A 13,654-nucleotide genomic window follows, 5' to 3' on the forward strand; every position below is an offset into this window, starting at 1 on the left:
ACTGCAGACACACTGATAGAAGGATTTATTTGTACCAAAAAATATTTGTTAATAGTTAACAAATGTTTATTAAAGACCACTTTTTAGTATTAAACAAATATTTCTTACAAAGGGGAGGATACGACCTTGGGGAAACAGGATTTGGATAATCTTTGACGCAGTGATGGTACACCATGTGGGTATACTACCTCTGAAATACTAAGTGCAATACTCAAAAATGGCTGAGAAAAACGCACTTAAAGTTTACTCCAGCACTATAATATATTAATAAGGTAAATAATTGATACATTAGAAGTATTGTTGCTTTTAATAAAATATTTTTTATTATACTTTTCAACTTCATTTCTATAAATTATCTACGGTGTATATCATGAGATATTTTGCATAATTCATGAATAATTCTTCTAACTCTCATATTCATTATTAGGTTAACTGAAAATTATATACTCTGCGCCAGACAATAAGAAGGGTCGGAAATATGGTATGAGGGGTACACATAATTCTTGTCCTCGAGTTATTGTAAACTGTACATCGATTCGAGCTGCTGTTGGCCCACCGGAAGAATAGTGCATGTTGTTGTCCTTGAACCTATGTTAGTCCCACCACTTTTTCAGAAGCTTGACTATAGCAGTTAGTTTCTGAATTTCGACACGAACAGACGTATTTGTGCAGTGAAATTTACTTTAAAAATTGTTTTATAATTTATAAAATGTCATCAAGCGAAGCCAGTTCTTCTCATGGAGATGAAAACACTCCTGATACATCCTTACATAGTGATTTATCGAAGCAACGGCTAAAAGATGGAGTAGTGTATTATGAAGGTTTACTTCTTGAAAGTGATTTAATTGCAAAAACATCTTCTGACACTCTATCTGAAGATGCTATGTTGATTGGTAGAGAGAGTATATGATAATACGTTAGATATGTTAAATAAAAAGAAGTTCGTAAGCGATAAAGAATTGATTAATGCTAAAGAAGAATGCCCAGACGGAAATTTTGAAAAAGTAGAAGATAATTCAGTTGATGACTATGTTCCAGATGAAAAAAAAAAAACAAAAATGATGGATTATATTCCTCTGGAATATAAAATTAAAGTTTTAAACATAGCAAAAAGCTCACCCTTCATGGAAACTAGACATTACAAAAAAATGGATGTAGTCATTTGAAGAGAATGGATCATTTGAAAGTATGGGAAAAAGATGTTGAACATGGTGGAACTAAATTTGATAAATATCATGTGATTGATTTTTGGACGTATGACCGCTTCGTCGAGGCAAGACAAAATTATCAACAAGTGACTACACGAAATTTGCAGCTTAATGGGCTTTAGCTGCAGCCAGCCAGTTTCCTTAATCTTCAATTTTACAGCGATCCGGAACCATGGGTAAAAAAATTTAAACAAAGACACAACATTCGTCAAACGCAAAAATTACCAAAATTTGTAACAGGCAAAGAAGTTCACACCATGCCAGAAATTATCGCCTCTGCAGAAATGTTTCGCATTCAAACAAAACAATTTGATATCTAACTTCGATAGTGACTTCGTTATTAGCCTACCAGATCAAACAGGTATATAAATTTTCTAACGGTAAACTAATTATTTTTATTCCATTATTAAATTTAATCGAAGTTAATCATTAGATTTTTAAAATTCATATTTTCAGGATGTCAATACCAATCAATGTTTAATAGGACACTGACGGAAAAAGGAAGCAAAACAGTAAGTTTGCAAAAGTACAAGCACATGACCAAGGTGTCACACTCATATACTGCACAATATAGCATAACATTATCTGGAAAATTACTACCACATGTTTTTATTTGTTTTGCAAGAGCCTACAGGTGATTTTGGGCCAAGAATAAAAGAAAAACGTAGAAGAATATTTAAAAAATACAAAAATGTTATTGTCACATCATCAAAATCAGGAAAACTGACAACTACTCTCTATAAAAATTTTCTAGAGAAATGTTTAATGCCATATGTTCAAAAAAATAAATTTCTTTTAATTATTGACTCGTGGACAGGACAAGTGAAGCCAGAATTATATGATGAAATATTTCAGGATGATAAAAAAATGCCTACATGCACATTTAAAGTTATACCTCCAAAATGTACTCCGTTAGTTCAACCATGTGATGTCTATTTCTATAGACAAGTGAAAAATTTTATCAAACGATTGCAAAGTACCGCTGAACTTCTAGACAAGAATTATGAAATTCATTCCCGAGAGGATTGCATAAAAATTCATTCGATTATTCATCACCAATTGTCAGCGCCAATATTTCGAGACATATTGGAATATGCCTGTTTCGCCAGCGGGCTTTGTGACACAAGAAATTTTTTTACTAATGTCAATGATGGGTGTTTCTCATTAGACCGTTTAAAAATACCGTGTCATTGTAAAAAAGCAGCATTTATTTGTTGTTCTTGGTGTAGAAAAACTTTTTGTTTTGAATGTTTTTATCATAAGTATCACTCAGGATCATGTAATAATATCTCATAATACGTAATTATAAAATATTGCTTTAATTAATTAAAAAAATGTATAATTTTCCATTTAATTTTCGACTTATTATTTGTTTGTACCACCGCAGATAATTTATAGAAATGAAGTTTAAAATTGAAAAATTTTTTATTAAAGAATAATTTAATGTATCAATTATTTACCTATTAATATATTATAGTGCTGGGTAAACTTTGAGTGCGTTTTTCTCAGCCATTTTTGAGTATTGCACTTTAGTATTTCAGAGGTAGTATACCCACATAGTGTACTACCACTACGTCAAAGATTATCAAAATCGGTTTCCCCAAGGTCGTATCCTCCCCTTGTTAGTATTTAAAATAATTTGTTTGTATTTAATAAATCTGATATTGATTTATTAAATATTAATAAATCATTTTAAATACTAGGAAATATTTATTAAGGACTAAAAAGTGGTTTCTAATAAACGATTTGTTAAATATTAACAATTATTTTCAACTATAAACAAATCCTTCTATCAGTGCATACAGTAAACTTTTCTTATATTTGACTTATCCTTTTTCAACACCTATATAAAACAATTAAATATAAAGAGTTTCCATTATAATCGCCAATATGTTATGTCGATATAATATTTCAAAAGAATATTAATTATTATAGTTGTTACAAATTTGCGATAATTAACGTTATATTTCAAGAAAAATAGAATTTACAAGTATAAAAAACTAATCTCATTATTAATTCAGTACTTAACGGACAACTTTTATTGGCACTAAATCTCGATGTTTTGAAAATTAAGTCTTTATTTGGACATCTGCAGATTTAATGGAGGAATTTTTTGTTTTTTCCTGTATTTTTGTAGTAAAAATATATGAACAATTTTTTGTATACATCTGTGGGAGTATATATAATAGAATTGGTCGAACACTCAAGTATTTGGTAAAAATAGAAAATTCTTAACATTTAGAACTAAGCGAGACGAGACGATATAACTGGTACCGAGATGAGACCGAGACTCGAACGAGACTTAATTTTTCAGAATTGACGAGACCGAGACGAGATTTTCGATACTCTCGCCTACTCTCGTCTCGTGTGAAGCCCCTACTAGGAAGCTTCTCTGAATGTTTTTGCGATGATGTCCGTGTGTGTGTGTGTGTGTGTGTGTGTGTGTGGTGTGTGTGTGTGTGTGTGTAACCCTTTTATAACTTTTGAACGGCTTGACCGATTTCATCGTGGTTGGTGTGATTCGAAAGGGTATGACTATACTTAGATTTTGAATAATCAGCTCTTGAGACCAAAAAACCACGTCGATCACTGCAAGCCCGGTCAAAATCAGTTGATTCGTTCGTGAGTTATCGTTGTCGAAAAAAAACCGAAAAAAGTGTTTTTTCGGAATTGCTTCGAAATTCCTGGCTCGATCGATTTTAACTTAGATTCTTCACGGAGCTTTAAAAATTGCATCGAATGCTGCCAACCGCGTAAAAATCGGTTCATTCATTCAAAAGTTATTGCCGTTTGAAAATTCAAAAAATTGTGTTTTATTAACTGCTATTAGAGTTTTGAATTCGGAGAGCTCAAAATGACACAAAAATCATATTTGTGAGCTCGAAGAGCTCAAAAACATAATGTGTAATTTTGAGCGCTTAAGTACAAAATGAGCGGCAAATTGCAGGGATGTCCTTTAGGGTCAACCGTCGTCCTAATTTTTAACTTCCCGCTAAGAAAATCGAAGATTTTCGAAAAATCGGGAAGTTATTGTTTTCACCCCATTTTGTAAAAAACGAGGTTTCAGCAGATCTCGACGTTTTGAAGCCCTAAGAAGCTTCCCTGACTATTTTTACGATGATTTCCGTACGTCTGTATGTGTGTGTGTGTGTGTGTTTTTTTTTTTTGTTTTAAGGTGGGGGAATCCTTTTTACGGATTCTAGGCATAGTTGTTTGGCCTGGATATGTGGCGACTCGACGCAGTGTCATACTAAAACTCGACGCTAGCGCCCCTACCCACTAAACCCTAAACCCCTTTTCCTCTTTCCCCTAATTCCTCATGGAAACCGCCGTTAGGCATTACTTTGTGAGGGGAGGATCTAGCTACTGCTCTTTCTTCTGGTAGCTAAGGCAGGGGGTCCGCACTCGAGTGGAGGGAATTGTAATAGATTAGTTTCGGAATGAGGTATTTTAACCATGGTGGCGCAGCATGCGCCCTCGAAAATATGTACAATGTAGCCTCATCATAATATACCTTGTATATAGTCCATCAAATAAAGTTCCTTGACTGAAAAAATTCAGCTTCAAATTCATCGTTCAGCAGTATTTTTTTTTTTTTTCTTAATTATTATGTATCAACATTATTATTTACTTTTTTTAATAAATAAATTAATAATTCACAAAAATAAACAAGTTATCCAGTCAAATAATATTGGCAATAGTGACTTATAAAATTCTCTAAAAGCAGTTTATATATATGTAACTGTCTTCGGTCACCGTTAAGCGCTCCAGCTATGTTGGTTACGCGTAAGACTTTCGTTTTGTATTCGTGGGTTCGATACCCCGTTATACGATATTTTTTTTTTTTTATTTAAATTATTAAAATTATTTAAAAAAATAACAATTAAAATATTTCACTTTCAGAAAATTTGAAAAACTAAAAGTTAAAATTTTAGAAAAAAATTTTTTAGTTTTAATTTAATTATTAAAAAAAAAAATTATTGAACGTCGGTAATTTTAGTATTAATTTTTAGTGTAAAAATAAAAATATCTAATAAGTTTATAACAATAAGTTAATTACTACACTACATAATAATAATAATAATAATATTGAATTAATAATAATAATAATAATGAAATTGAATTCTTTAAAGTAAATATAAATATATTAATTAATAATAATTATTTAATAATAATAAAATATATTTTGTTATTCTTATTTTTATATATTTGACATCTATATATGCTAAAAAATAAATATTTACATATACACATATAAATATTTACATATAAACAGTAAAATATACATATTTATATACATAATATTTCTATTTACAAATCCTATATACATTTATACAAACAATAACAAAATAAATAAAAAATTTCAGAAATATTTTTTTATTATAATTAATTTAATATTAGAATTCGAAAAATAATTAGATGTCTGTTTATTTCAGTACTATAATTTTATTTAATCCCGCTCTTAATTATTAATTCATTTAATAAAAAAAAATATTTTTCTTAATTTATTCGCAAATAATAGTAGCTACTAACTCAAACACATAAATAGGCACACAATCTTTTATTATATTTATATACAAATACTTGGCGATTATGTTAAAATGTCTAATCGGCTATAGATTTGGACTTTTCTCCTACACATATATTAATATGCATACATGCATACTCACCCGCCGCGCTGCTTGCGATCGTAATTTGTTCGATTCCCAAACAATAGAAAACTCCGATTGAATCCGCGTCAACGCAACCTTACTTATTTACAATCTCTTTTATTTATAATTTAATATTATTGTTGGCAATTATTTTATATAATTAAATTATATAAAATGCCGTGGAAGTGTGCTGTGTTAGGATGTTCATCCGGAAAAAATGACCAGATAATGTTAACTATAACCAGATAACGTTAATGTTAATGCTATTACTCGTGACGTTAATGGAAATTCCACTTTGCAGTTTTGTGATTTAAGTGGGATTTCTGACACTAATACTGCTGATATGGAAGTGCGTAATTCATCTGTAAAATCTTTTTCAGCGATTCAGAATATTTTTATCCAAATGCAGTTTGAAAACACTGGAAAAAATCCACGGGTAAAGCTTACGATTATTTTAATTATATAAATTCTTATACAGAAAGAAAAAAATCTTGACTCAAAGGTAAATTTTCTTGCTGCAAAAATAATTTCGGTTTGCCTCAAAAATTTTTGAAGTAAGAAATTTTTTTCTGTATATATAGATTGCTTCTCAACGTAAAAATTGCGAAGCTTAACTGAAGCTTCTCCGTGTGCAGAAAATTAAAACTTCTGTTGTCATGTGTAAATATAAAAAAAATGTAAAGAAGTCAAACGATCTAACTTATCTCTTTTACTATTTTAAGGCTAGACGTTTTTCAACACCGCAGAAGCTGTTGTCATTGATCATACACGAACGGTCTCCAACGGCTTATAAGCTATTGTCTGATCTGTTTTGTTCTTCCTAGTCCTGGAACTTTGAAAAAAGTTCTTTGACAGGACTCAGAACTTCGATACAGGAATAGCTCCAGTTATTACACGTCACCTACGTAATGAAGATGAACGTCTGGCATCTTCATTGGATAGGTACGTGACAATAATTTGGGATGAAGCTTTGCAACGGCACCGCATTTTGGCATTACGATCATTCAAAGATAAAATTTTTGGATTCGAAAGATTTTGTGAGATTTTACAAGAAGGGACAAAATTAAATTTGCCGATCATGTCATTGTGGTTTGCTGCTCATTCACGGCAAAATCGTGATGATTGGTTTGTCCCTATCTATCATGGGGTTTTGTGAAGGGTCAAACTAATCCACCCGGATTAATTAGGATTATCAAATTAGTGATTCGATGAAGTAATTGATTGTGGACTTCGGAGTTCCCGTGGCATTGACGGTTTGTGACCAGGGAACCAATAATGTTAAGGCTGTAAAAGATTTGAATTTTTACAGTCTAACAGATTAAGAGTTTAGCAACAAAAAACAAAATCCAGGTAAAAATTCAAGTATACTTTTTTTTCTATACGAGGAACTTCATTGTTTTTGTTATTCTCTTCAACAATTATGTATAATTTTACAAATATCACTCATTCTTTTCAGATAATACTATTCTATGAAAGCGTGGTTTGGAAATTGTTCCGTTGTTCAGAACATAGGTCACTCATCTGACAAAAGGGTTCTCCGAAAGCAATTTACTGACCAAAAAACTGGAGTACGTGCACAACGCTTAAGGCGCAGCGTGAATTTTTTTACTTTATTTAGAGTATATCAACGTAAATATGTCCAGCGACTCACTACGCTCAATGGGATGATGTCGAGCAAGCATATAGAGATTGATAAACACCGCTTTACAACTGGTTCTCGAAGTCACACGAAATTGACCGATGAGCATATTTATGTAAAAAAGTAAGAAAATGAGAGTCCGTCCTGCTGCTCAAAATAATGAGTCGAACCGTGGCTTAAATTTGTTGATCAAAAAGGTGTAATTGATTCTCCAGGTAAATTTTCATTTTATTCTGTGTTAGAAATAATCATTTTTTACTCATTTCTTTTATTTTTCTTAAAGTTACATGATAACTTGAAATGGCTGATACTAATTTTTCAAACGATTGCTTAAGAACCTGTTACGCGCTGAATTTTCTCCCTACTCTCTTTCACATACCTTCCAATCAAATACACATAGCTAAACTTTTTCTTTCTTCTAACGCATGCGCTCCCATTTCTGGTTTTCTTGCGCATGCCATTCTTAATTTGAACTTATTTGCAATACGTTTACATTAATACTATATATATATATATATATATATATATATATATATATATATATACTAACATAGCAACCCATATATATATATATGCTGCCTGCCTGCTGCTATATATATATATATATCAACATTCTAATTTGCAAAATTTGTCTAACTCCATTTTTTAGAGAATGCTTTTTATTTGTACGAAAAAACAATTAGTTCAAAATTTAGTTAGTCACTTTAAAACCCATTTAATATCATTATTAATATTTAATAGAGAGATATTCAGGGTTTTAAATCATTCGAAATAGTGCAGGCCAGGGTTATTGCTTTGCATCAAAATGTTGAGAAAAATCACCTTCTAAAAAAAGAGCCCAAGTGAGTTGAACAAATTGCTGGTAGACCATCGACCTTATATAGCAACCTTAATAGCCAACAGCACTCTTAACTGCTGCTGTAATAGCAACAGCAATAACTACTCAATTTGTAACACAATGGTTTCTTTTTAAATTAAGCTAATTAATAATTTATTTGGTTACAGATCCTATTCTTGAAGAGCAACAGAAGGTTTCAAAGTATATATGGGATACTTAAATCATTATTTACAGCTGAGATTTTTGAACTTTTAATGACTTGTTCGATTCGGATGAATGGCTTCCTCACCCCGTCGTATATAAGAGCTTTAGGCCCCCGTTAAGCGAAGCTACCGTTACTGCTGACAGTCCTCATCATGAGTTTTGGGGCCCGCAGCAAATATTTTTTGGGGTCAGTTGCGATTTCTTGATCCTAAAAAATACCGAAAACGCAAAGCCGAAGTTCCCTACTTCCTCGATAATTGGAAGCTGAACGTAGAGGCTTTCATAAAGCTAGTGGAGAAAATCTTGTCTCGTTGCGAGTTTTAAGAATTTCTCTACCCAGAAGGTACAACTCAAGACGATCTTAGAAGTGCAGCTTTGGATGGTTAAAGGCAAAAGCGAGTTGTAATAAGAAGCCGTCTTTGGCTAGATTAATCACCTCACACTTAAGGAGTTTTCTAATCGACAAAGTAGGAAAGATTCAAGGTACGCCATGGGGCCACAGAACATCGTTCTGACCATAATGATTCCGAGAGTGTGGGCATTTTTCTTTCTGATATAATTTCTACGTTCAACAACTTTTTAATTGATGTGATTGTGTTGATAATGATGGTGATGAAAAATAATACTAATGGGATGTGAGAAGCATCTCTGCTGAGAGCATCTACTATCGAAAACATTATTCCATTACACCTGTGCTTCGAATCGTGACATAAAAACCAAAAGTCAAACATCATTGAGCAATTATCTCGTCATAACGAAAGATAAGTCAGCTTGATAGAAAAGTTGTTAAATCTAGTAATTGTAAAATTTCTTTTTGTGCGAAAAGCACAGGTTCCGTTAGCGTCCAACTCATCCTTTGACCTCATGTACTTTCAGAAGGCTTTAGTAGCTATTGAAAAATTCATGATGCTCAGTGCTACAAGGTCTTGAAAATCAGTAAAATTTTTAAAATTGAGGGTTGAAGAGCTTATGAAACCGTAGCGAGATTACCAAGCCAATGGTCGTCTTGTTTAGAGCATCAAGATCAACTCAATGAAACAAACCATTGACTCTGATAATTAAGGAATTCCTGGACGGTGGTGGTGTGCTGCAGCTCGGCGAGTCATTTAGAAAACAAAACAGACCACACTTGAGGAAACACCAATTCTCATTTTCTACAAAAGCTTGGGTCAAAATTCAAAAAAGCTGCAAGTGGTTGCGCAACGTGAGAATTTGAAATATGGAATTTTTATTATTAATTATTTTTTGTTATTGTTTGTATAAATGTATGTAAGGGATTTGTAAATAGAAATATTATGTGTATATAAAAATATGTATGTATTTTTACTGTTTATATGTGAAATGTTATATGTGTATATGTAGAAATATTTATTTTTAGCATATATAGATGTCAAATATATAAAAAATAAAAGAATAACAAAAATATATTTATTGTATTGAAATGAAATTGTATTATTGAGGTAATGCTCCTTTATATTTACTTTAAAAATTCAATTTCATTATTATTATTATTATTATTATTAATTCAATATTATTATTATTATTATTATTATGTAGTGTAGTGAGTAACTTATTGTTATAAAACTTATTAGATATTTTTTATTTTTACACTAAAAATTAATACTGAAATTATAGAACGTTCAATAATTTTTTTTTTTAATAAGTAAATTAAAACTAAAAAAATTTTTTCTAAAAGTACAACTTTTTAGTTTTTCAAATTTTCTGAAGAAGTGAGAAGCATATTTTTTAATTGTTATTTTTTTAAAATAATTTTAATAATTTAAATAAAAAAAAAAAAAAATATCGTGTACCAACTGCCGAGTCGAACACCCACGAATACAAAACAAAAGTCTTACGCGTAACCAACATAGCTGGGAGAGCACTTAACGGTGACTGAAGACGAGTTACATATATATAAGCTGCATTTAGAGAATTTTTATAAGTCACTATTGTAATATTATTTGACTGGAGTTAACTTGTTTATTTTTGTGAGGAGTATTAATTTATTTATTAAAAAAAGTAAAAATAATAATGTTGGATACATAATAATTAAGAAAAAAAAAAAAATACTGCTAGAACGATGAATTTGGTGCTTAATTTTTTTCCAGTCAAGGAACTTTATTTTTTGATGGACTATATGGCTGGGGCAAGAACATAGCATGATGGAGGCTTTACATTACGGCTGCTATATTTTCGAGCTGGTGCATGCTGCTCACCATGGTTAAAATACCTCATTCCGAAACTAATCTGAATTCCTCCCACTCGAGTGCGGACCCCTGAGCTACAAGGTAAGTTTTACCTTTCTTCTAGTTGTTGTCATTTGCTCTTTTTCTTTCGATGGAACGCAAGTCTATGAGGACTTCTGTTGCAAATGTGCTGATGGCGTTCCAGGAGGCTCTTGATGACAACATTGCTTCTACTATTGTCTCTGGTTGGATTTTTTTCTTTAAGATCATCTCCAGCTCATCTCGCTGTGGGTAAAATCGTGGGCACTCAAAGAAAACGTGCTCCACGTCTTCATTGATTCCTGGGCAGGACGGGCACTCCGGTGAATCATCATGCTTGAAGCGGTGAAGATACGTCCGAAAACATCCATGTCCTGACAACAACTGCGTCAGATAGTAATTGACCTCGCCATGACTTCGGTTTAGCCAAACGTCGATCTTCGGTATGAGACAGTGTGTCCATCTCCCTGTTGTCACGGCGTCCCACTGCGATTGCCATCATGCGATGCTGTTCTGCCGTTCTTCAGCTCTGAGTTCCTCGGCACTTTGTGTGGTTGTCATCTTTCGTTGGTAAAGGTTCCGTCTTTCCTCAGCTAGGACTCTGAGCGGCAAAGTTCCGGAAATGACACAAACTGCTTCCTCTGATATTGTTCGAAAGGCGCTTGCAACTCGTAGGGCACTCATACGATATATTGGTCCAGCTTTCCTCCATGAATCTTGCACCTCTAGTGCGTCAACCCAAATGGAAATAACTTACCCGCCGTATCTAGCATGCAGAGTGGTCGGTAAGATGACGGTTCTTCTGGCGGTTTCTTTCCTTTAGGTAAAAGGTAAATTTCCACCCAGTTTGATTTTTGGTGTAAACTTTTTTTTATAAAATTTTATTAATTTTTTTACGAAAGTAATTATTGAATTCCTTTCGGATTATCGAGACGTGTGTGACGACATTCAGAGGCACGGTACCATCGGGGTGTATTTATGTGTGTGTTCGTAAATTAAACCGTTGATTCAAAGTCGAGCGTTCGCTTCTTATTATTTATTTTTTTTTTATTTTTTTTTTTTTGTTCGAGACGCTATCATTGAACTAACTGTGTGACATTATTATTACTATTGTTAATGGTATTATTGGTTGGAACATTGATGGATGCCGACAATTGAATTTGATTTCTTTTGTTGTTGTTATTAAACGTAACGCCCGAGAAATTTGGAGCTGTGTAGGACAGCTAGCCCGACCGACGCGCCATCTCCGAGCGCGGACCCAAACTTATCTCGAGCTTCAACTACCCGCAAGCTTAGTCGATTTACCGACCGTAGTTAGTTATCCGCCGCGAGCCCGTTAAATTGTTGAATTTTTGAATTATTATTTTGCGAATCATCGTCGAATTAAAGCTACATTGTGTCGAATTTAATTTTTTATTTATTTGTTTAATTATTAATTAATTTTGGAAAAATTAATTGTTTATTCCATTGTATTATTAATTATAAATTAATTTGGGAATTTGCGAGCCATTGACGGACCGACTTTAAGCTTTGATTGAATTATTAATTAGTTTGAGACGAATTAATTGTTTCTTTCATCGTATAAGTAATTATTAGTTCATTTGAGATAAATTAATTATTTAGAGTATTGTATTATGAAGTATAATTGCTCTTGAGAATTTGCGATCCACCGACGGACCGAATTGAGTTTATTATCTTGTTTTTATTATTAATTAATTTGAGCAAAAATTAATTGCTTATGTCATCGTATAAGTAATTATAAATTAATTCGGGATTTTTACGAGCCGTTGACGGACCGAATATAATTTTTGGTTATGATTAAGTAATTTGAAGATCGATTAATTGCTTACGTCATCGTAGTATTAGTTAGAAGTCATTTAAATTAGTATCTGCGAGCCACCGACGTATCAATATTATTGTTGTTTCTTTTAGTTATTATTGTAATCTTTGGAACAGTATTAATGATTCTTGGCGACTGTTAAAATAAATTGTTAACTGGACATTCGGCGATTACTGTTTTTTTTTTGTTTTCTTTTCCCGAGCTTACTTAGATTTAAGCATTTTACGTTTCGCCGTTCATTCGAATTTTAAATCTCTTCGTCATCGACCCGCCGCCCGACGACAAATGACAACGACTTCGAATCGTGGAACGGTAAGTTCCTGGCGCCCAACTACCTTCGAAACCCAGGTAAGCCAATTTAGGTGGTGCTCTCCGGCCCTGTCGACGGCAGTGCCGGTGAAAAGACCATTAAAATACATACATACAGACATAGTGACACCCTCACGGGGATAGTCAGGGAAGCTTCCTGTGACCCTCAAACGTTGAGATCTGATGAAAACTCGATTTTTGTAAAACGGGGTAAAACCAATAACTTTCCGATTTTTGAAAATCTGAGATTTTCTTAGCGGGAAGTTAAAAAACAACTTTTTTTGCAATTTCTCGAAATCTATCGGTCCGAATCGGTTCCAACTTACAGGAAATCTAAGTTTGGCGAAGCTCTTTCAAATGACCCAACTGCGATGAAATCGGTCTAGGGATGGAAAGATTTATCAAAGAATCGATTCTCGATTCCGATTTCGATTTTATATTTTTCGATTTTAAGAATCGATTAGTCGAGCGCAAGAATCGATTCTTTCGATTTTAATCGATTCCAAATAAAAAAATCAATAATTTTTATAGTTAATAAATTTATTCATCCAATCGGAATGCTATGAATGAATAATACACATTTATTAAATAAAGCACAAAAATAGTTAAGAACAAGTATATTTTTTTATTTATTAATAACGTGTCAAGCATATCACATTAAAATTTTTTTTAAATAATTTAAGTTATAACAAACTTTATAAATTAAGTTTTAAATAAATTTAAAATAAAAAAAAACAAT

Source organism: Cotesia glomerata, linkage group LG6 (genome assembly GCF_020080835.1).
Source record: "Cotesia glomerata isolate CgM1 linkage group LG6, MPM_Cglom_v2.3, whole genome shotgun sequence".
Classification (NCBI taxonomy): Eukaryota; Metazoa; Arthropoda; class Insecta; order Hymenoptera; family Braconidae; genus Cotesia; species Cotesia glomerata.